A 22,855-nucleotide genomic window follows, 5' to 3' on the forward strand; every position below is an offset into this window, starting at 1 on the left:
CAGGAATTAGGATTCCACCCCTGTTTAATTTAGCTGTGCTGAGCCACAAACCCTCTGCAGTAGGAAATGACTCACTCCATCTAGCTTTAACTCTTTGCCACAACTCATTCTTATTCCTTTTTTTATCATTATTTTGATATTCCAGATGTTACTCGTGATTCCTTATATGATTATATCTTAAGTAAATGACGTTTAGGTGATGTTTTATTGACCTCCCTACCTGTAAGTCCTTTGAACCACCTCTGAATTTCCATGCTTGTTGTGTTTTTACTTTTTGCTGCACTGCACCCTTTTGTTATGTGTGAGCTTGTTTTATCTTTTTTTCCCTGAAGACACATTCATGTAAGATAGCAAAAGCAGCGGTCCATCTCTGGTCCTAATCTCAGTATACAGTAAGGATTCAGGGAATATTTGTTGAAACCAGTCTTTAGACTGTAATGCAATGTTATTTCAGAAAAATGCTCACTATCTCTGCATACTTTACATATTTGGACCCTCCTGAAGCCACATAAGTCTAAATTATCAAAGCAGAATGTGCATAAACAGCTCTCTGTGAGTGCATGTATTTTGTTATTAGTGTGGAATATATATATATATATATATATATATATATATATTTTTTTTTTTTTTTTTTTTTTTTTTTTTTTTTTTTTTTTTTACCCTGCAGCATTTCGGAAAGCTTCAAGTTGTTTCCAAGTATTTTAAGTGGAGAGACATTTCTAAGTTTCTGAATGTTTACAAAAGGCATTTTCTACTTAAATTTAGCCTGCTTCACTTGTCATTGTTTTATGTAGCTTTATTCAGCTTTTAAATTTTTTTTTTTTAAGTTTAGTTACTGCCTGATGTTTAAGGTGTTTAGATGCCATTTGGAGGTTTCATAAGAAGAGGTCACTTGGAGTTCAGAAATGTTTAGAAAAGAGAAAAAAAATCTTAGCAAATTTCTCCTCGGGGTTAGCCATTTCGAACTTTTTCCTTATTTGTATTCAAGATATATAGGCCACACTAACGTGATCTATTGTGAATCAGACTAAATGCGAAGTGAAAAACTGGGTCAAAGTAAGTGATGTCATCTTTTAAAGGAGTTTTGCAAATCCCTTATGCTGAGGTTGTTTAAAAAACGCACACTCAAAATCATATTTTAATGTGATGCACTTACTGACTTTGAAAAGAAACTTACCAAAAAGAATAATGTCAGAAAGTTCCATTGCTCTGCCTGAATTTATTGCTCATAATTGTGGAACATATGCCCCGAGCTGTAAAGTCATGAAGACGGAGCATCTGAGTCATTATTCCCTTTCTTGTTTGGCGTGGAGGGAGAGCGAATTTCAGATGTTCATTTGTGCATCTAACCATGCTACTTTAAACGTAGCTAGCCCGAGCATCCATTGAGAAAAAGAGAGAGACGGAAGTGACCAATCGCAGGCTTCTTTTTGGCTGGATAAAACATTTACACAGAACTCCTGGCTTCCCCTCAAGCGGAGCTTTTGCAAGGGATTTATAGGTCAGATAGCTCAGCAGTTTCAGCTTGTTGCCCACCGTATCTTAACAAAGCTTGTGCGTGTTTGTACAGCTGGACTAGTAGCTGTGGGAGTCCCGGGAATCCCACAAGCCTCTGTCCCTTACCTCCCTTTGCCATTTACCAGCACACAAACACACAGAACGAAACTGTCTGACTAGCAGGTTAAAGGCCCACAATTCAAGCCCTGTTTATTTTCTTTCCTTGATTTCCTGCTGCTACAGTGAGTAAATGATATTTTTCCCTTTCCTTTGTATTTTTTTAAACTTGTTTGTCTATCAATGTCTGGTAGAGAACGAAGGAAATATTAACAGTTTACCATGGTGTGCAAGACTCATGCTTTGGGATGCAATCTTTAGTTTCTTTTCCTCCTCTCGTCTTCTTCCCTCCTTCTCTCCCTCCAGCTCCTCCATTCTCATCTTTTTCTTATGGGGGGTGGGATTTACCCGAAGAAAGAAAAAAATATCCCTGAACTCCTCAAGTGTAGCTTCACCCAGAGGAAGGGTGTTATTTTAATTACTGCTGAACCCATTCTGTGGGGAGGCCTGTAAATGCCTGATGCAGCAGGGAGAGCCGCGTTAATATGCCTTTTGAATCACTGCCACAAACTACAAAGACTGCCATCTGGGGAGGTATTACATTTGTGAGAAAAAGAAATAGTTGAGACTTTTCTTTAAATGAGCTTGTAAATTCCAGTCAAACTTAGCTTCATTTCATTTTTCCCCTCAAAGAAATCCTTCCATATGAAATATTTAACATTATATTAATTAACCAGACTAGGAGCAGAGTCTGCATTTCAATGATTACTGGTGTGCTCAGAGATTTCATGGTATGTTTACATTTTGGCTTGTTTACTGTCATCCCCAACAGCCATTTCAGTAAATCTTTGAATTGGAAAAACCTAAAATAAGAGAGGATTTTTTTTTTTTTTGCATGTTTGGTATCCTTAATTTTCTTGTTACCTCATATGTAAATGTTTTAATTAGCAAAATTAGTGTATTATTTAATTTTTGATATACTAAATAATTGGTCACCCTTTTTCTCCTGTGTAGAGATTTTCTGGCACATGATGCAGGACAGGGTTATTGGAGTCAGAGGAAACTGAATTCAGGGCTCCCAGTTTAACTAGCACGTTGTTCACAGGCAAGGCATGCAAACATTTGGAGCCTCATCCTCTTCATCTGGGAAATGGGAAAAAATGGCACTTACTTGCCAATTTCATATGATTGTTGAGAGAACCAAATGCTATACTGGCTGCCCAAGTGATTTTATACGTGAAGAAATTTTATATAAATCTTAGTCTTATGTTTCCAAAGTTTTAAGTTATTCTTTATATTTGAGCTTTTCCTTTCTTTGTAAGAGCAGACTCTCATAACAAACCCAGTTCTTGGAAGGTATGAATTCTAAATTTTGAGGAGAATCCAAATCAATAGTAAATATTTTTTTAAATTGTGTTGACACTGTACTTTTAACAAAATATAGAGATCCCTGAAGTGTAATGAAATAAATAAATATTTCTCTAGGACTTAATTTAGTCTCACTATATTCAGAAGACTGTTCATTGTCTTTTTTCAAAATACTCTAAGATGCCTACCCATGACACTGTTGACATTTTCAATACAGTTTGCAGAAATCTTCTGATTCTTATCCTTTGCTGGAATTTCCCTAGCTCATGCTTTAAAATTAAGACCATTTTTTGTCTGCTTTAGAAAATTCACTTGTAATGTTAGTTATTACTTAATTTTAATTTACCTTTTTAAAAATGTATGCCTTCTTCATATTATTGTTGTTATTGTTCTGTCTGGTATCCTTGATCTTAATAGTAAGTCTTCACTGGAGAAAGAAAGCATTTAAATTGTCACATGATATATCTAATTAGAACTTTGAGTACTCTGTGCTTTAATTCTTCTTGGAGACAGAATTGTTTTGAAGTTAAGTTTGGCCACTCTGCCCAATGCTACTGCTGCATTTAAGGCACTCATGTGAAGAAATAGGCAATACAGACTGAATGTGTCTTGCTCACATAGCATTTCATGTAGCTGGGTGCTAAATTCAGGAAGTAACTTTGGTTCTTTCTCATAAGTGCCCTGCAAATACGTGTCCCTCAAGTGTCCTCTTTCTCTAATATTGTATTACTCTAAAGAGTCCAAAATTTTCTCCAAACAACCTGCTTAGTATACAAAGAGCGGTCACTGAAACTCTCAGGCAAAGTTTTGACTTACATTAGCAGCTGAACATTTCATTCAGTGTCTTGGCTAAGGAAGCATTTATAAATTCAAAATCTTTAATGAGTTTCCTAATGTAGGTGGAGAAGAAGATACAATCAAGATGAATTTCCCCTGTGAAGAGAAGGCGGTTGTTGAATGGTACTGGAAGTGGACCAGCTGGCCACTGTTTATGGAAACAGTCAGACTCTTATCCATAGACAGGAAAGAGAGTCAAATACCAAAGTCCTTTCAACATACAGCTGAAACATTTTCAGACTTCTGAGAAAGGTCTAAATCTAAGATAGATATACCTTTTTGTTCCTTGAAGATATAGGAAAAAGAAAATAAAGAAATAACAGTAAAAGTAATCTTAATTGATTCTGTAATTTATATGCTATGAACACGTCACCTTTTGGGAAAACAATTACTTTGCCAAATTTTACCAGAGGAACAGGTGAATTTTATACCCACTCTATATTAGTGAGAGGAAAGTGAATTAATTGATGTATATAGCAAGTAAGTGTGGGATAAAAATGTAGTTTTAATTCCTTTATTGTATCTACATTGATCTCAAAAAAGTAATGTAGCAAGAAATAGTTCTTTACTTTTAACAAGCAACACATGAAATCAATTATTTTGATGTCTTTGTACCAAATGGTAGATTCTGTGAGTTTTATGACCAAAGAGATTTACAGAAAAGAATTTCTGGAAAGGAAAATGAAGAAGGATAGTCTTTATTTCTATGTTATTCTATTGATAAAATTAATTTTATTGCTTCATGTAATAAATACTTCGCCACTAGCAGAGAAAGATTGACCTATGTCAAACAAAATGAATAAGAATCAATATTACAGAAAATATTTTGAGTAACAAAGAAAAATCAAAATTAAACTACAATTTCTTATAAATAAATTTCTTTTCAATAACCCATTGTATTCAAGAAGTATCAAATTACTGTTTTAACAGTTGACATTTGCAAAAAATACCTGGTATCCCATCATAAAAATATTAATTATTATATCCATAGCTGAAGTCATCTGCATTTAAATCTAAAAATTTTATTCAAAGCTTTGTCTTGTATTTAAAACATTAGTAAGTTTTGATAAAAAATTGACCACTATTTCTTTATATGCGAATACAAAGTTTACTCTCGCTTTTGATAACTTTGCTGCTCCTCCCCTCCAAAACTCAGCCTTTACCAAAGGACACTTCCTATAAATAGACCCCAAAATGGTGCAAAAAACAAGACTAACTATAAAAGTCTTAAAGAAGTGCACTACACACAGGCACCCAAAGAGAGAGAGAGAGAGAGAGAGAGAGAGAGAGAGAGAGAGAGAGAGAGAGAAATAACTTTTATTGCAAGAAAAAATTTTTTCCAAGTCTGTTTTCGTATTTATTTTTGTTACTAATGTCACAGACCAACTGATTAAAATGTCATGCTTTCAGAAAGAACTTGATTTTAGTTGTGTGAACACAGATACAGTTAAGGTAGCAACTAGAAGGGTCACAGACAGATACAAAAACATATAACCTCAGATTAGAAGATAGTTGTAAAAAGAAAACAGTAACAGAAATCTCCTCCTGTCTGTCTTTTTCTCTTCCTTCCTCCTCCTCTCCTTCCATCCCTCCCTCCTTCTTTCTTTCAGCTCGATAGTCTCTGGATCCACTCACTCATAAAGAAGTATATGGTATCTATATTTTGATTATTGTGAATATCACTATGATGAACTTTCGATAGCAGCCAGCCTACTGGATATGAAGAGATATCTCTCTGTGGTTTTGTATTACATTTTCCTGATGATTTATAATGTCTAGTACCTTTTCGTATATGCATTAATCATTTGTATGTTCTTGGAAATATATCTGCTCAAACCTTTTCCCTATTTTTTTTTACTCGTTACTTTTTTTAATGGAGTCATTGGAATTTCTAATGTATTTTCACATTAGCTCCCTGTTGGATAGACTGAATAGATGTATTTTCTCCTATTTTGGGATTATTCTTCCATTTTGTTGATTGTTTACTTTTCTATGAATTAGTTTAACATAATCTTGCTTTTTTACTTTATTTTATGGTGACAAATCACTTTTTTACTTTATTTTGCGGTGACAAATCTAAAATCTAAAATTTGTTTATGGTGACAAATCTAAAATCATTACTAAAGGCAATGTCATGGAGGTTTTCCTGAAAATTTTCTTCAAGAAGTTGTATAATTTTAGATCTTTTATTTAAATGATTACTTAATTCTTTTTGACACTATTGTTAATAGGATTGCTTTCTTAAATTCTTGTTTAGGATTGTTAGTTGCTATTATACAAAAATGTAATTGATGTTTGTAGGTATTTTATATCCTGCAACTTTACTGAATTTACTCATTAGTTCTAACAGTTTTTGTTTGGTGAATTAAGAATACTCTGCAAGGATTCACTTTTGTGATCTTTATAAGACTATATCATCTGCCAATAGAAAAAATTCACCTCTTCTTTTTCTATTTGAATATCTTTTATCTATTTTTAAAATTGTCAAATTACTTTCACTGTTGTCTAGCACTATGTTGAACAAAGTGGTGGTAAGAGGCACCTGTGTCTTGTGCTGCGCTTAGAATAGAAGCTTTCAACTTCTCACCATTGAGTTCGATGTTAGCTGCAGGCTTCTCATGTATGGTTCTTATTTTGCTGCAGTCTATTTCTTCTATTCTTAACTTCTGAGAGTTTTCATTATGAAAAAAGAATTGCTGAATCTTCTAAAATGCTTTACCTAAACCTTCTGAGGTTATAACAAGATTTTAATCCTTCATTTTCTTAATGTGTCATATCAAACTTATTGATTTGCATATCAACTATCCTTGCATGCCAGAGACAAATCTCACTTGATCACAGTGTATGTATTTGTATATGTGCCACCGAATGCTGTTTGCTGGTATTTTTGAGGAATTTTCAATGTATGTTCATCAAGGATATTGGTCTATAATTTTATTTTCTTATGATGTCCTTGTCTGATGTTGGTATCAAGGTAGTATTAACCTTGAAAAGTGTATATTTTCTTCATTTAATACTTTGGCCAAATTTGAGAAACATTCATATTAGTTTTTTCTTTGAATAATTAGTAAGTTTTCCAATCAAGCTGTCAGATCTCAAGCTTTTCTTTAATGAAAGTTTTTGATTATTGATTCAATCCCACTGTACTTAGTGTTGATTCCCTTCAGATCCTCTCTTTTTCTTAGTACATCTTTTCTGCTACAACAAAATACCATAGACTGAATTATTTATAGTGAAGAGAAACTTACTGGCTTACAGTTCTGGAAACTAGAAGCCCCAACACCAAGGTGTTTGCATATGGTTAAGGCCTTCTTGCTGTATTATAACATGGCAGAAGACGTAAGTTCATTTACTGAACACTTCCAAAAGATCTCAGTTCTTTGTACTGTTACAATAGCATTAAGTCTCATTGTGAAACTTGAAAGAGATAAATATTCAAACCCTAGCCCTGTTTCTTTCTGATTCTGTCTTGATAAGTTGTATCGAGAAATATTTCCATTTCTTCTAAGTTATCCCATATGTTGGCATATAGGTAGTATCTTAGGATCCTTTGTATTTCTGTAGTTTTGATAATAATGTCTCATCTTTCATTTTTTATTTTATTTACTGGATTTTTCTGTTAGTCTAGATAAAGTTTGTCCATTTTTTTTTAGAAACCAATTCAGTTTCTTTGATTTTTCCTATTTCACTCATTTCTACTCTGATTTTCTATTTCTACTAAATTTGAATCTTGTTTGATCTATTTTTAGTTCTTAAGCTACAATTTTAGGTTAACAAATTTATTCTTTTTAATACAGGATTTTATTGATAAAAATTTCCTTGTTAAAACTGTTCTGCCATATCCCATGAATTCTGATACATTCCCATTTTTGTTTAATTCAAGAAATTTCTTAACTTCCATTTCCATGTCTGCTATGATGAATTGCTGATTTAGAAGCATGTCATTTAATTTCCAAACATTTGTAAATTTTTAGGTTTACTCATATTATTGATTTCTAGTTTCATAACATTATGATTAGAAAGTATATTTCACATGATTTTATTCATTTTAAGGGTGTATTGTGGCCTAACAAAGTGTGTTGTAAATTGGGATCAGTGTGTTCTTGTGAGGAAGGTATATTTTGGTTCTATTGAATGAAATGTTTTGTACATATATGTCAAGAATATTTGGTCTACTGTATAATTAAATTTACTCTTTTATTGATTTTGTGTCTAGATGATTATACATTGTTGAAAGTGGAGTATTTATGCCTCCTATTATTATCTATTACTGTTCATCCATCAATTGAAGTCTATGATACTTGTGTTACTGCTAAATGCATATTTAGCAGTTTATATTTATATTTATTTGTATGTTATACGTTTTTAATTATTATATCAACTTGATTAATTTGTCATTGAATTTATTATAATATAGTTACATTTCTTTTTTGGTGATTTTTGACTTCAATTTTTTTTGTCTGATATGTGTACACACCCTTGGAAAACTCTTTTGTTTTCCATTTGCACAGACACACTTTGTCAATTCTTGCTCCTTCACTCTACGTGCATCCTGCAAGCTAAAGTAAGGCTTGTAGGTAACACACTGAATCTTATTTTTGTTTAATTCATAAAGCCACTTTATTTAATTCATAAAGCCACTATATCTTTTGATGGAAAACTTGAAGCCACTTACATTGAAGGTAAATATTGGTAGGGAAACATTGGCTATTGCTACTGCATTAGTTATTTTCTAATTAGTTATTTCCATTCTGTGTATCCTTCTTGTCTTGCCATCTTTCTTTGTGATGTGAAGATTTTTCTTGGTAACTTTTATTATTTTTTTTCGGTTGTCTGTAAGCTCGTACTTTGTTTATATGGGGTTCATACCCACCATAACTTTAAAAAACTTTAAAAAAACCAAACAATGCAATTTTCATTACCTAAAAAACTATACCTTTCCTTGTATGTTATTGTTATAACTGATATATTTACTAAAAAAATTATTGAAGCTATTTTTTTTTTTTTGGTAGCAGGAATCAAACTCAAGACCTCGTGTTTGTCAGGTAGGTGCTGTGCCACTGAGTTGTATTCCTGGCCCTTCTATAATTTTCCTTAAATTTTGTTTTTAATCTTTCTGCTAATCTTTCTGCCAATGACTTACGCATAACCATTATAGCATTAGATATTCTGAATATGATTATATAATACATTTATCAGTTTGTCTTTCACTTGCATGTTTCATTTTACTAATTCAACTCAAAGGTCTTCCTTGAATGTTCCTTATAAGGAAGGTATGCTGATGATGAACCTTCTCAGTTTTTGTTTACTGTGCAAATTGTTTATTCACCCTTGTCTTAGTTGCTTTTTACTCGTCACTGGAACAAAATACCTGATATCCAACATTGGAAAAAGAAAATTTCTTATAGTTTTTGGAGGTTTCAGTCCATACTCAGTTGGCTCCTTGGCAGGGTGGCATGGTGAGGCCACAGTTCATGGTGGCTGCAAACCGCAAGGCAGCAACCAGCAAGAGAGAGACACGCCTGCTTCCTGCCATTATATCACATCCTGGCTTCACCCCTAGGCCGGTTGTAGCACTCACACCCCCAAGTGCTAGACAATGAAACAGTCACAAATGCACAATGCAAAGGCATGAGGCTTGGGGGGCCACCGACATAAACCATGACAATCCTTCAATTATTTTGTGCTGGGGATTGAACACAAGGCCTCGTTTCTGGCACCCATACATTCTCCTACCAAACTCCATTTCCAGCTCCCTTCTTCATTTCTAAGGGACAGTACTTTAGATTGCAATGTTTAGTTTTTCCACTCATCACTTTGAAAATATCTCCCTGTCCTGTTGAGAAATCCATCGATAGCCTTATAGAAATGCTCTTCTCTGTGAGAAACCTCTCTTTCCTTGATGTTTTAGAGGTTGTCTCTGCCTTTCATTTTTGACACATCACATAGTGTGATGTGTCTTTGTGGGTTGGGTTTGGTTAGAGACCTTCTTATATCTGAACTGTCAGGTTCTTCACCTGATGGGGAACTTTTCAGCTATTTTTTCTTTAAATAATCTTTCTGTCCTTTCTGAAATAACCATAATGTGATTGTTAGCTCTTTTTATCATCTCCGTCTTCATTCCTTTCAGTCTTTTTTTCCTTTTCCTTCTCTGTTTTAAAATGCATCTTTTGAGTTTACATATTATTTTTTTTGAAGTCTATATTAACACGCTATTGCATTTTTCACTTTATTCCTGAGGCTTGTGAGCTGCAGTATTTTTTTTTTTATTTTCTACAATTATGAACTTCTCACTTTCTTTCTTATTTCTTGGTCTCACTAAGGAGAATGGGAGTAATTCTTTTGTTGCTTGCTGAATTTCCTTAAAACAAATATTTGGAATTGTTTGTCAGCAACTCAAACTCATAAATCAGTATTTACTTTACCTAAAAGAATCCAAGAATCGGATAGATGATACCTTTTAAATGATACCCATTAAAACAGGCGTAAGTCTCTCATTAATTTTTATGTAGTTGTATTTATAGTGCTCACTTCTAATATCTGCTAATTTCTTTCTCCCTTATTTTAGACCTATGTTGTCAACATTGTTAGGCTTATACAGTTGATCTTATTTACTGGTATATGGATTTGTATTTATACTTTTAAGTAAAAACAATACCTCTGTTTAACTTTATCCAGATAATTTCAGATAGCACTCAATAATGAGTTGAGCAATGTGAATTTCAGTCTGGCCCTGCAGAGTTCTACTATGCAGCAGGAAGTGTTGTTTTTGGAACAATATTAGATGCCCTTTAGTATTTTACTGTCTCCTGACAGAAATTAATAGTGAAGGTCTTATAGAGTAATTTATCAACTACTTTTTGAGTTCACTTTTACAAATTATTATCCTCAGTTGAGGGAATATGTTGCCTATGATTTTGCATCAAAATATGGGTGGAAGGCAGATTCTGACGAGGGTAAGCTCTTGGGAGTAACTGATATGGGTGACTTGGACCTCAGTCAGACTCCTTGAGGCCCAGTCTTGAAAGAAGCTGAAGGGACATGCAGCAGGGCTCTGAGTGATCCACAAGATATATAAACACAGATGGAGCAGACCAAGGCACCAGCCCAGAAACTGCCTGGGACAAAAAGAGCAATTAGCACATTGTACAGCAAAATGCCCACGCAGGCCTCAGAAACAAACAGTGTGTGTGTGTGCATTGCGTGTATGTCTACATGTCTTTAAAAGTAAGCATAGAAGTAGGTTTAAAATTTTATAAAAATTCATACAAGTGGAGTGGATGATCTAAGTTCTTTTTTGAGCTTTTATAAAAATATAAAACTCATAAAACTACATATGTTAGTATTGTTTATATTTAAGGAAAAGTTCAAATGTCTGCTAGGAACTGTGCATTCAGATTCTAGAAAGCATAGTCTATGTATTCACTTTAATTTTACCAAAACACGTATGTTATATGAAACTTAACAATGTGCCACATTAATGTAAGTTATTAATAGCAGAGGAAAGTTTGAATGGAAGAAAGGTGGAAATAATTTATAAAAATTGTATTTTCTGCTAAATTTTTCATAAATATGAAACTGCTATAAAATCAAAGTATATTAAGTTAAAAATAATTTTAAAAGGGAAATAAAACTAATGCCGTAATTCATAATGGTGTATCATGATTTTCCTCCCTCACTCTGCCTTCAAAAAATCAACAATGGCAGTTTTTTGGTATGGCTTTATCATAGAAAAAAATAACATTGTATAACTTATAGAAAAGCCTTCTTAAAATGACTTACACTGAAATGTACATATAATTTTTAAAAATTAGAATCTACTTTTCCTGTGTTTTTATGTACAATAGTGTGACCAGAATGAACTGTGTATTTTGAGGGAAGAAAGGCATTTTCTAAGAATATTTTTCACTGATAAATAAGATATCTTTTCTTATCAAGTTTTAGAAACGACAAGGATATATCTATGAAAGATGAGTTTTTAAAAGATTTCTATTTAATAATGTAACTCAATTATTCATATGCTCAAATTAGGATCCATTATGAGTTGGTGAGGGAATGAATAATGTGCATTTTGTAAAATATATATTGAGAGAGAGAGAGAAAGAAAAAACAAAGTGTAATACACCAGTGGGAACTATGAAATGGCATTTTCTAATAGTGAATTTTATTTTTAACCATTTATCTTGTGTCACTTTCTTTCTTGGAATATGATTTCTGATTCTGCTTTGTCTGAGAAATAACAGCAAGTTCACTAGAAGGGCCTGAAATTTAAAAAAAAAAAAAAAAGTCTAACATCCTGCCAAAGAAAAATATTCTTTCAAATTCTGTCGTAGGATTTCCAGCATCAGAATTTATGGAGGCCTGAAGTTCCTGGCTCTGACATAACTGGCATTACTTGATCGTTCTAACCACAGCACTAAAAAGCTGAAAAGAATCAGTCAGATAGAATTCACATTTACTTTTTCTTTCAATGAAATTCATTGTATAGTAGCATATGTTTAAGAGAATGTGTGAGTTTTATTGCAGGTCAGAAAGGCTGCCGTTCTAATCCACGATTCACAAGGAAAACAAAGCACAGAAAGCCCAGCGCAAGGCTGGTGAGTTGGAATTCGGAGAGTTCCAGTGTGTAAACCACCTTCCAGACCAAAACGTGTGCAACAATAGGGCAATAAAAATGAAAACATCCCATGTGGACAGGAGACACTTCGTTTTAGAGCCCTTAATGTTTTATTTAGAAGTTGTTGGTCAGATTCTTTCAAGGCCAGAATGATTCTGAATAATGGTGTTTTGTGAAGTGCATAAACCATTTGTAATCTCAAGGGGAATATCAAATATATTTCACTTGCCAAGAAGTCAATCAGTCAACCACAGATCTTTATTTGATGCAAATTATTGAACACCTGCCATATTAGAACTGGCCAGGTGGTAAGTTGATGGCAACATTGCCCTCAAGGTGCTTATAATCAGAGGAAAATAAAGAGGAAAGGCAACTAAAATTCATAGAGAACTTCCACTTTACAGTATTTCACACGCATTTCCAAAGGATGGTTAAATATGTTAATTTCTGGGTGATACCTTCACAACCACCAACAAAAGTATATACATATATCATGGGCTATAGGCACTTGTGTATGCAGAAGTGTGTAAATATGCAGAAGGAGGCATTTGTCTTAATTTAGAAAAGCCTTAGGAAAGAGTTGAACTTCAGGGTACAGGCTCTGTATTTAGGGGGCAGAATTCTGAATGCTGTATGTCTGGAAAATAAATATTATGCCAAATTGTGGGAAGCATGTAATAGAGAAATTAACCGTTAGCTTTCTTATTCAAAGTAGTAACTTGATTTTATTTATTTATTACTTTAAAGATAGTAAAATCCCACAAAACAAAACAAAGCAGCAAAATTGGTACAGAACTTCAGAGCAGGTTACTAGAAAACAATGACTACCATGGTATATCTTGTTATCTTCACAATAGTGATTCATTCCATCAGGTGTAGCAAAATCAAACCAAAAACAAAACAGAACAAAATCAATCAAAACAGAATATTGACTAAAGCAAAACAACTTGAACGCAGCATAACAGTGAGAGGAATATTGGTTTTCAAAGATAAGATAAATGGAAATCCCTCATATTAGCTGTATTGCACACTGTCGTCCTCCCAAGAGATGCTCAGATCACTGGCCCCAGGCCTGCAAAATCAACCAAGCAATTAAGCATTTCATCATTTTATATACCTTAGTTGCTAAACTCAGTCTGTCCTCCGAACCACTGGGTTGCTTACAGGGGGTGGGGGTAGGATTTGATGCTCAGTCCTCATGCCCGGAGGCTCATGGGAGGTGCTGATCTTTCTCCTCCTAGAAGCCATGTCGCTTGAGCGTCTTACCAGAGAGCCTGGCTGCTTGGCTTCTGGTTGGGTCCTTCCTGTCCCAGGATCCTAGCTTGATTTGAAAGTAATTTTGGAAAGTTAGTCTGAAGGATTTGAACAAGGGAATGATGTAATTTAAATTCACCTGAAGAAGTCTCTTCAACCTTCTACGTGCAGGAAAAAACAACCAGGAAGAAGCTGGCTACTCTTGTAATGTGAAAGTGTGAGATGGAGCACTAACATTTCTTACTGCATAGGCAAGTTCTAGATAGGTCAGTAGAAGTGGATTCAACTTTTTTTTTTTTTTTAATCAGCATCATTGTATAACGTACACAGTAAAATGTACCCATTTACAATACGTGCTTAATAAATTGGTTTTGATTTCTTTTTTTGGCTTTGTTGAGGTATAAATGACAAATGAAATGAAGATATAATATGTGTGCACTGTGAAATGATTGCCACTATCACATCAGTTAACTTGTCCACCACATCCTACCCTCTTTTTGTGCATGTGAGAAAATGCTTGTGATCTGTTCTCAGCAATTTCAGGGATACAGTACAAGTGTAATCATGCCCTTTATGTTCCTGCTATCTATTGAATAAATTTTGAAACTGCAAAAAGGGTTGTTTTGAAAAGTGATCAAATAATATGCTAAAAACATAGCAACTAGGAGGCCCTCAAATGAGTTAGTTGAATCTCAGTCAAAAATGCAAACTCAAACTGGGTGTGGAGTGCACACACTCTGTTGAAGCAGGAAGACTGCTGTGAGTTAAAGGACAACCTGGACCAGGAAGTGAGCTTAAGACCAGCCTGAAGTGCGTAGCTAAACCGTGTCTCATAAAAACAAAAATGGATTCTAAAAAAATGAAATACAAACTAATGATAAAAATTATAATAGTAGATTACTTCATGACTTCAAAAATACAGTGAGTTTTTAGGAAGCAGATATTTAATAATTATTCAGAAAAAAATGACCCATAGTAACATCCTACATTCAGAAAAGAATAATAGATTATTTTCATCTTTTTATGCAAAATTAGAATTAACCTGTAATTAATCGGAGGGATTTAAAAATGTCACTTTTGACAAAATGCACAGAAGTATGAGCAAGATCATAACAAAGTGTGTAGCACTTCTCTTCAAATGCTCAAGTGGATGTTTTAATGTAACCTCAAACTTGGCAGATGTGTCTTTCCTTATCAAATAGATTTCAAGGAAGTGCTATTCTCCTCTATTGATAGATATACAAAACAAGATAAATCTAATTGAGTGATTCTAATGCACGCTTGTCTTAACAAACCCTGTTTTATAGTTCTTTGAGGTAAAGTACTGAGTCCTTTTACATGCATATTTATGGCTATAACCTATAAATGAGTTTGTTTGTATGATTATTCCAGTACCAAATTTAAAGCCAGGCCATCCTAGTTTTGTAACTCAACTTTGTTCCTTACTAGGTTGGGGATTCTGGCAGAGCTAACTCATCCTCCACCAGTGTCATATTAAAGGAAGTTCCATGTAGAAAGCAGATTACACAGTGCAAATCTCCTCAGATAACTCATAGTTTTCTTTCTTTTTCTTTTTTTTCTTCTCTATTTTGAATTGTAGCTTTAGTACAAGTATAAATATACTCCACTCTAAAATAACTACAATACCAACCAGCACTTGCAATGACTCAGTATCCCTCAGTTTATGAATGCTTTCAGGCTTATGATGTTACTTGGTGTGGGGCATCCAGTTCTATTGTCATTACACTGAAGGTTGTTATGGGACTTAAACCATTTTGGTTAGATACCATAGATTACAAAATTAATAAAAGCAATGGCTAGATTGAAGTCTAGATACTCCTAAACTAAGAACTCTGCCGCCTGTCACTCTGTATTGTTCTGGACAGGAGTAGAGGTGGGCCCAGTAGATAAGTAAAGGTCAATTTCATGCTAGGAGGTAAGAGCGAAGTCTAAAGTAAACCAGTGCTCATTTTTATGTGTCAAGATAGATAGCAATTTTTCAACATAATTTGTTTAAAATAATTGCAAATACTCAAGATAGAATTAAGAGTAGAATCACATGTAGGAAAACAATGAACACATATCAAGGGCTTGAGGAAATATTAGAATTAATTGTTTTATGCATGATACCAGAGATTGAGGTATGGACCTTTGCACAGAGCTACACTACCTTTCTTTTTTATTTTTTATTTCATTTTGGATCTCACTAAGTTGCTGTGTTTTCCAGGTTGGAATCAAACATATAATTTTCCTGGCTCAGCTTCCCAAAGTGTCAGTACTACAGGCACGCTTCACCATGCCTGCCTTTGATATAATTTTGGTAGAAAATAGCTAAATAGCAGGTTTATAAATCTTTTATGAGGGGCAAGAATATGTCTCTATTCATTAATAATGAAGTTAATACTTTGTGTTTAAGACATGTTTTTAAAATTTATTTGATTTATTAGTTGAATAGTGTGTGTGTTTTTATAGTTTTAAATACATAAAATTAAATAGAGTAAAATATGTGTTTCCTAAATCTGTCATCCTAGCAATGCAGATACTATACATCAAACTGTTCAAATGGAGAAGCAGAGACAGTAGGAGATGATATATATATATATATATATATATATATATATATATATATATCATACACATAAATACATTTAATATACATATATGTACATTTTAAAAGAATATATAAAATCATCAGTTATCAATGAGTATGTCTGATAAATGCATCACCAGGTGTTTTTTTTCACTGTGTGAACATCATAACATGCATTTACACACATTCACCTGTTATAGCCTACTGTGCAATCAGGCCAACTGGTTATAGCATGGTCTATTGAAGGTAGGGTCATGATGAACAAAACAATAAGATTAAATTAAGAATGAGAGAAATAATGCTGTCAAGTGACATAGTAAGCACAAGATGTAATGGACTTTTGCAGTTGTCATACAGCCTTTTATTTTATAGTAAACTTTTTTTATAAGTAGAAGGGTAGTATACTAAATACATAAACCAGTTGTACAGTGATTTGTTATCATTGTAAGAATAAGGCACTATACACAATTACCTGTGGTATACTTTCATAGGATTGGCAGCACACAAATTTTCTTTATGCGCCACAGACATATGGGTAATGTGTGACACTGCAACAGTATGCTGGCTATGAGGTCACTAGGCGATAGTTAGTTTTTAGCTCCATTATAATCTTCTGGTCCCAGGAATGATGTTATTCCTCTCTCTCTATGTCTCTCTCTCTCTCTCTCTCTCTCTCTCTCTCTCTCTCTCTGTCTCTCTCTCTCTCTGTCTCTCTCTCTGTATCATTATGGGTCCTGGCTGAGGTTGTCAGAAGCCTGTAGCAGAGCTGATCTGGAAAGAAGACCCCCTGCAGGCTCAGATTCAGCATACATCACAAGCACAGGGTACAGCTCTTGTTTTCAGGCAGTCAGAAAGAGAAGAGGAACAGCAGGATGGATCTCCACAGACATACTAGATATGTCTAGCAAGATTAATTTTTTCTCTGAGAGAAACCTGGAAATTTTAGCACTGCTTTGTGACATTCCTGTAAATTGAGTGAGATTCATGCTGAATATCTAGGAAAGTCTCTTTCACTTTCAGTCAACTGATTAGGGACTTTAATTACAGCTGCAAAATACCTTCCTAGCAACACCCAGATCAGAGCTTGAATGACTGGAACCTATAGCAGGACTAATTCCACACAATGAAGCCAACACCTCCCTAAGAGCAAATGTTATCAGTGTTTTAGGTAGCTTGTTTGGTAAAACCTGACAGTTTCTTAACCTCTAGAGATTATAAAACTATTAACATTACTTCGAGGGTGTATACAGTTTCATTTGTCACATTTAAATCTTCTATTTGTTTAGAATTCACTTTTGTGCAAGATATGAAGTATGTAAGTTTACCTTAGTATTTCTCTTAAGTGGCTACAATTTCCCCACATAATTTCTTAAACATTCCATCTTCCCAGTAGTAATTAAATTGCAGTCATTATGAGAAATTTCCTAGATGGGTTTGGGTTAAGCTCTATCCTTTCTCTTCTTTTTTTTCAAATTATCTGTTTATTTTTTGTGCACTCTTATCTCCCTGTACTAATTACTGTTGCTTTTAGTCATATTTTAATATATTGTAAGACTAAGTTCCTCTTCATTCATTTCAAATTTAATTCTTAGGATTTTTTTTCCTACATTGAAATGAGAATGTCTGATTAAAAACAAGTATCTTTCTGATATTTTATAAGAAAGTATTGAATTCATTGCCTTTAAAATTGATAATTTTTCTTTTTGGAAAAATATTATTTTTTTCAAGACTTCATTGTATCATTTACTAGTATTTTATTTATTGCTAAAACTTTTATTGAGACATAATACTGGCACATCTTCCTGGAGTATGTTATGATAGTTTAATATATGTGTACAATGTGTCATAATAAAATCAGGATAATAATTACTTCTATTTCTTAAACAATTAATCATTTCTATGTGTTGGAAATTTCATAATCCTCTATTCATTTTGTGATATATTGTATATTATTTTAAGCAATCTACAATTTTAACTTTACTGTCCTAAAGAAGAAGCAGAAGTAATTTCTCCACTCTGTCCCTTTCTCTCTACCCTCCCCTGACCTTCCTGTGCCTTGTGGACACCATCACTTTGCATTCTTCATGAGGCTGACATCAATTTCCACGTCTGAGTGAGAACTTGTGGTGCTTGTTTGTATGTCACTGAACGTATTGATCTCCAGTTCCATCCACATTGCTGAAAATAACAGAATTTGTTTCCTTTTGTGATTGAGTACTATTCTGTTGTGTTTACATAAGACACTTTCCTTATTAATTCATCCGTTGAAGGACATCTGAGTCGAGTCCACATATTAGCCACTTTGAATAGTGCTGTAATAAACCTAAGATCGTAAGTATCTTTTCAGTAATGATTTCATTTCCTTTTGGTATATTCCCAGTTGTGGATTGTGGGTGTATATGGCAGTTCTATTTTTAGTTTTTGAGAATTGTGGCATCATTTGACTTAGTGGCTGTCCTAATCCATATTCCCAACAGTAACATATAAGAATTTCATTTTCTTTGCATTTTCAATAACATGTTTTTGTCTTCTTGATGATAACCATTCAAACTGAATAGGATGATATATCATTGTGGTACTGACTTACATTTCTCTGGTAAGTAATGATATCAAGCTTTTTTTTTCACATACATTTAGGCCATTTGCCTGTCTTCTTTTGAGATGTGTCTCTGTTTAGGTTAGCCTGAATTAGATTTTTTGTTTTAGTGTTCCACTTTGTGAGGTTCATGTATATTTTGCACCTCAATTTCAGTTCAGATGAGTCGGTGGCAAATATTTTCTCCCAGTCTGAGTTAGCACTTAATTTTATCTCTTTTGCTGCAAAAAAACTTCATCGTTTAATATAATCTCATTGTCTCTTCCCACCAATATCTTGAAATAATTGTCTGTGTTTTCTTATAGTAATTTCATGGTTTCAGATTTAATGTGTATGTTTCTAATCCATTCTGAACTGATTTTTGTATACAGGGAGTTTAAGGAGCCTAGTTTTACTCTTCTGCCTATGTATATTTGATTTTCACAACACCAGTGACTGTCTTCACTGTCCTCACTGTATTTTCCTGGCACCTTTGTCAAAAATCATTTGGCTCAATGAGTGGGGATTAATTTCTGTGTTCTCTATGTGGGTTCATTGGTATACATGTTTGTTTTTATGCTAGTACCACACTGTTTCTATCATAATAGCTTTGTAGTATATTTTGAAATCAGATACTGCTTCAAAGTGTCAGAGTATGCTTCATGTAAATCTTGCATATTGCACGTAAATATACCACTTGAACAATTTTTAAATATTTTTATTGTTTCAGGTATGCATCATTGTAAGAAAGGAACTATTTGCATTAGGTTATGGAATCATTTGTGTATCTTCATGAAAGGTATTGATTTCCGATTATATTCAACAATGTATAGAATTTGCTAGCATTTTAGTTTAATCATGTTATATTTTCATTGTATACAATTATATCAACTCCAGATAATCCTATTATTAAACTTCCAAAATTTTATACTGTTAATTCCTCTTTCTAGATTAACAGAAAGACAAATTGTGGGACTAGAATGCATTTTGTGTCAATGTTGGCTCTGCTAAATATCTTCTTAATTTTCCTCCATTAGGCCTGATATAGGTTTGTGGATATATACATCTACAAGTATGGGTACATTTGCACAAGTGTATGTATATATGTATATACACATATGCACATATACATGTACATATGTATAATTAGGAGATGATTTTTATTTCATACTGTTTATAAAATTCCTTTTACATAATATTTTATAATATTCCTTTTACATAATTATATAACATTTTTATTTTGATATATTTGAATGTCAAAATGTATTAACAGATTTTCTGATATTGAAACTTATGTTGTATTTCATTTTATTTTTTCCTGGATTTGTTATCTACAGGAAAATAAAACTGACAGTCTTGCAACCCAGGAAGCATACGTGTTTTAGCAACAGTAAAGCTAATATCCAAGTCTGAAGACCACTGGATGGGAGGAATTCTCTCTAACACAGGGGAGGGTCAACATTTTTTGTTCTATTCAAACTTTCAACTGAGTAGATGAAATTTCATCCATCTTATGGAGAGCAGCCTTCTTTATTTAGTCTACCAAGTTAAATGTTAACTTCACTCATAAAAGCCTTACAGAAGAACCCCAAATAAACTTTGACCAAATATCTGTACAACCAGTTGACAAAATATTACAAGCCCATATTTGTTTGTTTTTGTTATTATTTTATGAGTAAGAAAAATATTATTGAAAATTATTTTGCTCATTTCTTGATGAGGTCTCAATCTCTTTTCTAATAAAGTGTGAGCTAACCAAACATTGAAGAATATGGCTTTATATGGTTGCCAAATTGTTTGCTTGCCTGGAGTGCCTGCAGACCTTAGGCTGGCCCTGGTCCTGAGCTGTGTGCCTGTGGCTCTCAGCACCTTGAGGGAGTGAGAAATCCTTTTCTTTAGAGGAGAACCACTTGGTATAGAAACCAGGGTTTCTTTCACATGACCTCATTGTGGAACTCAGTGTTAAAACAGCAATAGACATCTCTGAGGCTACTTAATAGCATGGTAGCACGTGAAACATCTCTTTTTGATTGTGGTGTACAAAAATTGTAACATGGTTGCTGATTTTATATGGTGAACCAATATGTGAACCAGTAAGTGAATTCTTATAATTCACTTATGCGTTTGCATAATAATAAGACGGTCCAAAGAGCAGGTTGAATAAGCCACATCCTGACTTAAAAAAAAAAAAAAAAAAAAAAAAAAGTATTCCAGGATGATGTTTTCAGTTGAAATTGCCACTGAAACCTGAATGCATGAGAGATGCATAGGCAAAAGAGGTTTCAGTTCTGGTTCAAAGAAGAATGATCTAAATTTGGTGAAGACTGGTCTTCATAATTATATATTTTTATTTCTTTTAAGAACAATGAGGTATGAGATCCTATTAGAAGATTCAAGAGACATTTTTTTAAAAAATGCCTTTGTCTAAAGAATGTGTAGTTTGATGTGACTATACGGCCAATATGAGGTAGCCAGACTAAAGGACCAAGCAGTGGCTGCGCCAGTGAGGTTTGTATATGAAGAGACAAAATGTGAACCTTGTTTTCTGCCGTTACAAACCCAGCATTGAACAGGTGAGTGATGTAGTTGATGGTTTTTGGAAAAAGTGACAACAGTGATAGGATAGGTGAGGGTTAGAACAGAAGTTTAAAAAGACGTAATATTAAAATGATCCTGACTCCTCATCTGTGTGATTTAAAATAATGTACAAAGCATAAACAAATGGTGGAATAAAAATATGTAACATATAACTGACATGTCACAACTGCTTCCCAAGAGTATGATTTCAAAATTATGCATAAATTCGTTAAACCTAAGTTTTTCCTCACATTTTACATTGTGTTTGCTCTACTGATTCCTTAAGAGCATGATTTATTGCCCAATAGTAGTTTAACTGGCACTCAGAAAAATTTGATTACAGCAATAAGCAGCCGGAAATTCTAGAAGACTGAAGAAACTTTGTGAATGGTAAAGGAGAGGACTGGGAATTTGCAAGTTTCTGGCTTTAAAATCATGGATAGATTCAAATAGCACATCTACAATGCAGATTGACTCTTTTGTTTGTTTGTTTTTCTTGGTATCAGGGATTGAACTCACAACCTCATGTTTGCCAGGTAGGTACTTATACTGCTGAGCTAAATCCCCAGTCCTCAGATTGATTCTTAAACTAAAATGTTTTGGGAAAATAGGTTTCATGGTGGCTAGAAAGTTTTTTTTTTTTTTTTTTTTTTTCTCCTAAGTGTATATGGATTAAGGATTTATTTTTGAAAATAAGACACTCAAATAACTTCTAGAATTTGTACAAATTTCAAATTGAGAATAAAAGCTTTTAATCTAGCAATTACTAGTATTTTTGATGGCAGACACTGTTTATTCTAGGACTCAATGCCTAGTGTTCATTACCAAATTGCATACATGATAGTTTTATTCAAACTATTCCTGGCCATTATTATGCTTGACTTTCCTCAGCCAAGGCCAATGCCAATGATAAAGTTTGGTCAATGACCAAAAAATAAAGATAAGGGAACTAAACGGTTTCACAATTCTAAAGAACTTACTCCTAGTACAGAGTTCTGAAATCTCATTCAACTGATAAAAATTTTGTTCATGCAAATGCACTCCCCAAATCAGTGTCATCCTTTCCCTTGCCATGGTGTATGAACAAATGTAATCCATTCCTTATCCACTAATGTTTTTTGGCCTGAAATTATTTTGTAAAATGCTGGAATTAAAATAAAATGATAATGAAGTCTCTTTTCTTAACCTTATTCCCGATCATGGTACACTCTAAACTGTTGTTAATATTAATAAAAATAAAAGAAGGTATTGAGACAGATTCAGAGTGTAAGTTCTGACCTAGAAAAATGTTTTTCCTTCTCTTTCTTCTTCTCTTATCATCTTCTGTCTTTCTCAGTCCTGATGGATATGAAATACAAAAATTTTAAAATGGCGAAGAGAGTGAGCTTCTCAGTTGTTCAGAGCTGGTGATCTGAGGGTCTTCTGACATAGTCTTTCTTTCCTTTGGGAAAATATCAGCCTGAGGAAGGGTGACCCTGTGCAC

General features: G+C 33.6%; 1 long non-coding RNA gene across 2 annotated transcripts in view; it reads left to right on the top strand.

The window, feature by feature from the left end:
• Positions 1–1,475: 1,475 nt before the first annotated feature.
• LOC134473756 (uncharacterized) overlaps positions 1,476–22,855 on the top strand; it is a 49,843-nt gene continuing 28,463 nt past the window's right edge. The window contains exons 1-4 of one of the 2 annotated variants that reach the window (XR_010044175.1): positions 1,476–1,739; positions 8,772–8,804; positions 19,526–19,594; positions 20,133–21,908. This is a non-coding gene — a long non-coding RNA (uncharacterized LOC134473756). The remainder of the gene's footprint in view (positions 1,740–8,771; positions 8,805–19,525; positions 19,595–20,132; positions 21,909–22,855) is intronic. The other variant, XR_010044176.1, reaches the window with a different exon arrangement.

The sequence above is a fragment of the Cavia porcellus genome, unplaced genomic scaffold (genome assembly GCF_034190915.1).
Source record: "Cavia porcellus strain 051 isolate PalLab524CR breed Dunkin Hartley unplaced genomic scaffold, mCavPor4.1 scaffold_2, whole genome shotgun sequence".
Taxonomy (NCBI): Eukaryota; Metazoa; Chordata; class Mammalia; order Rodentia; family Caviidae; genus Cavia; species Cavia porcellus.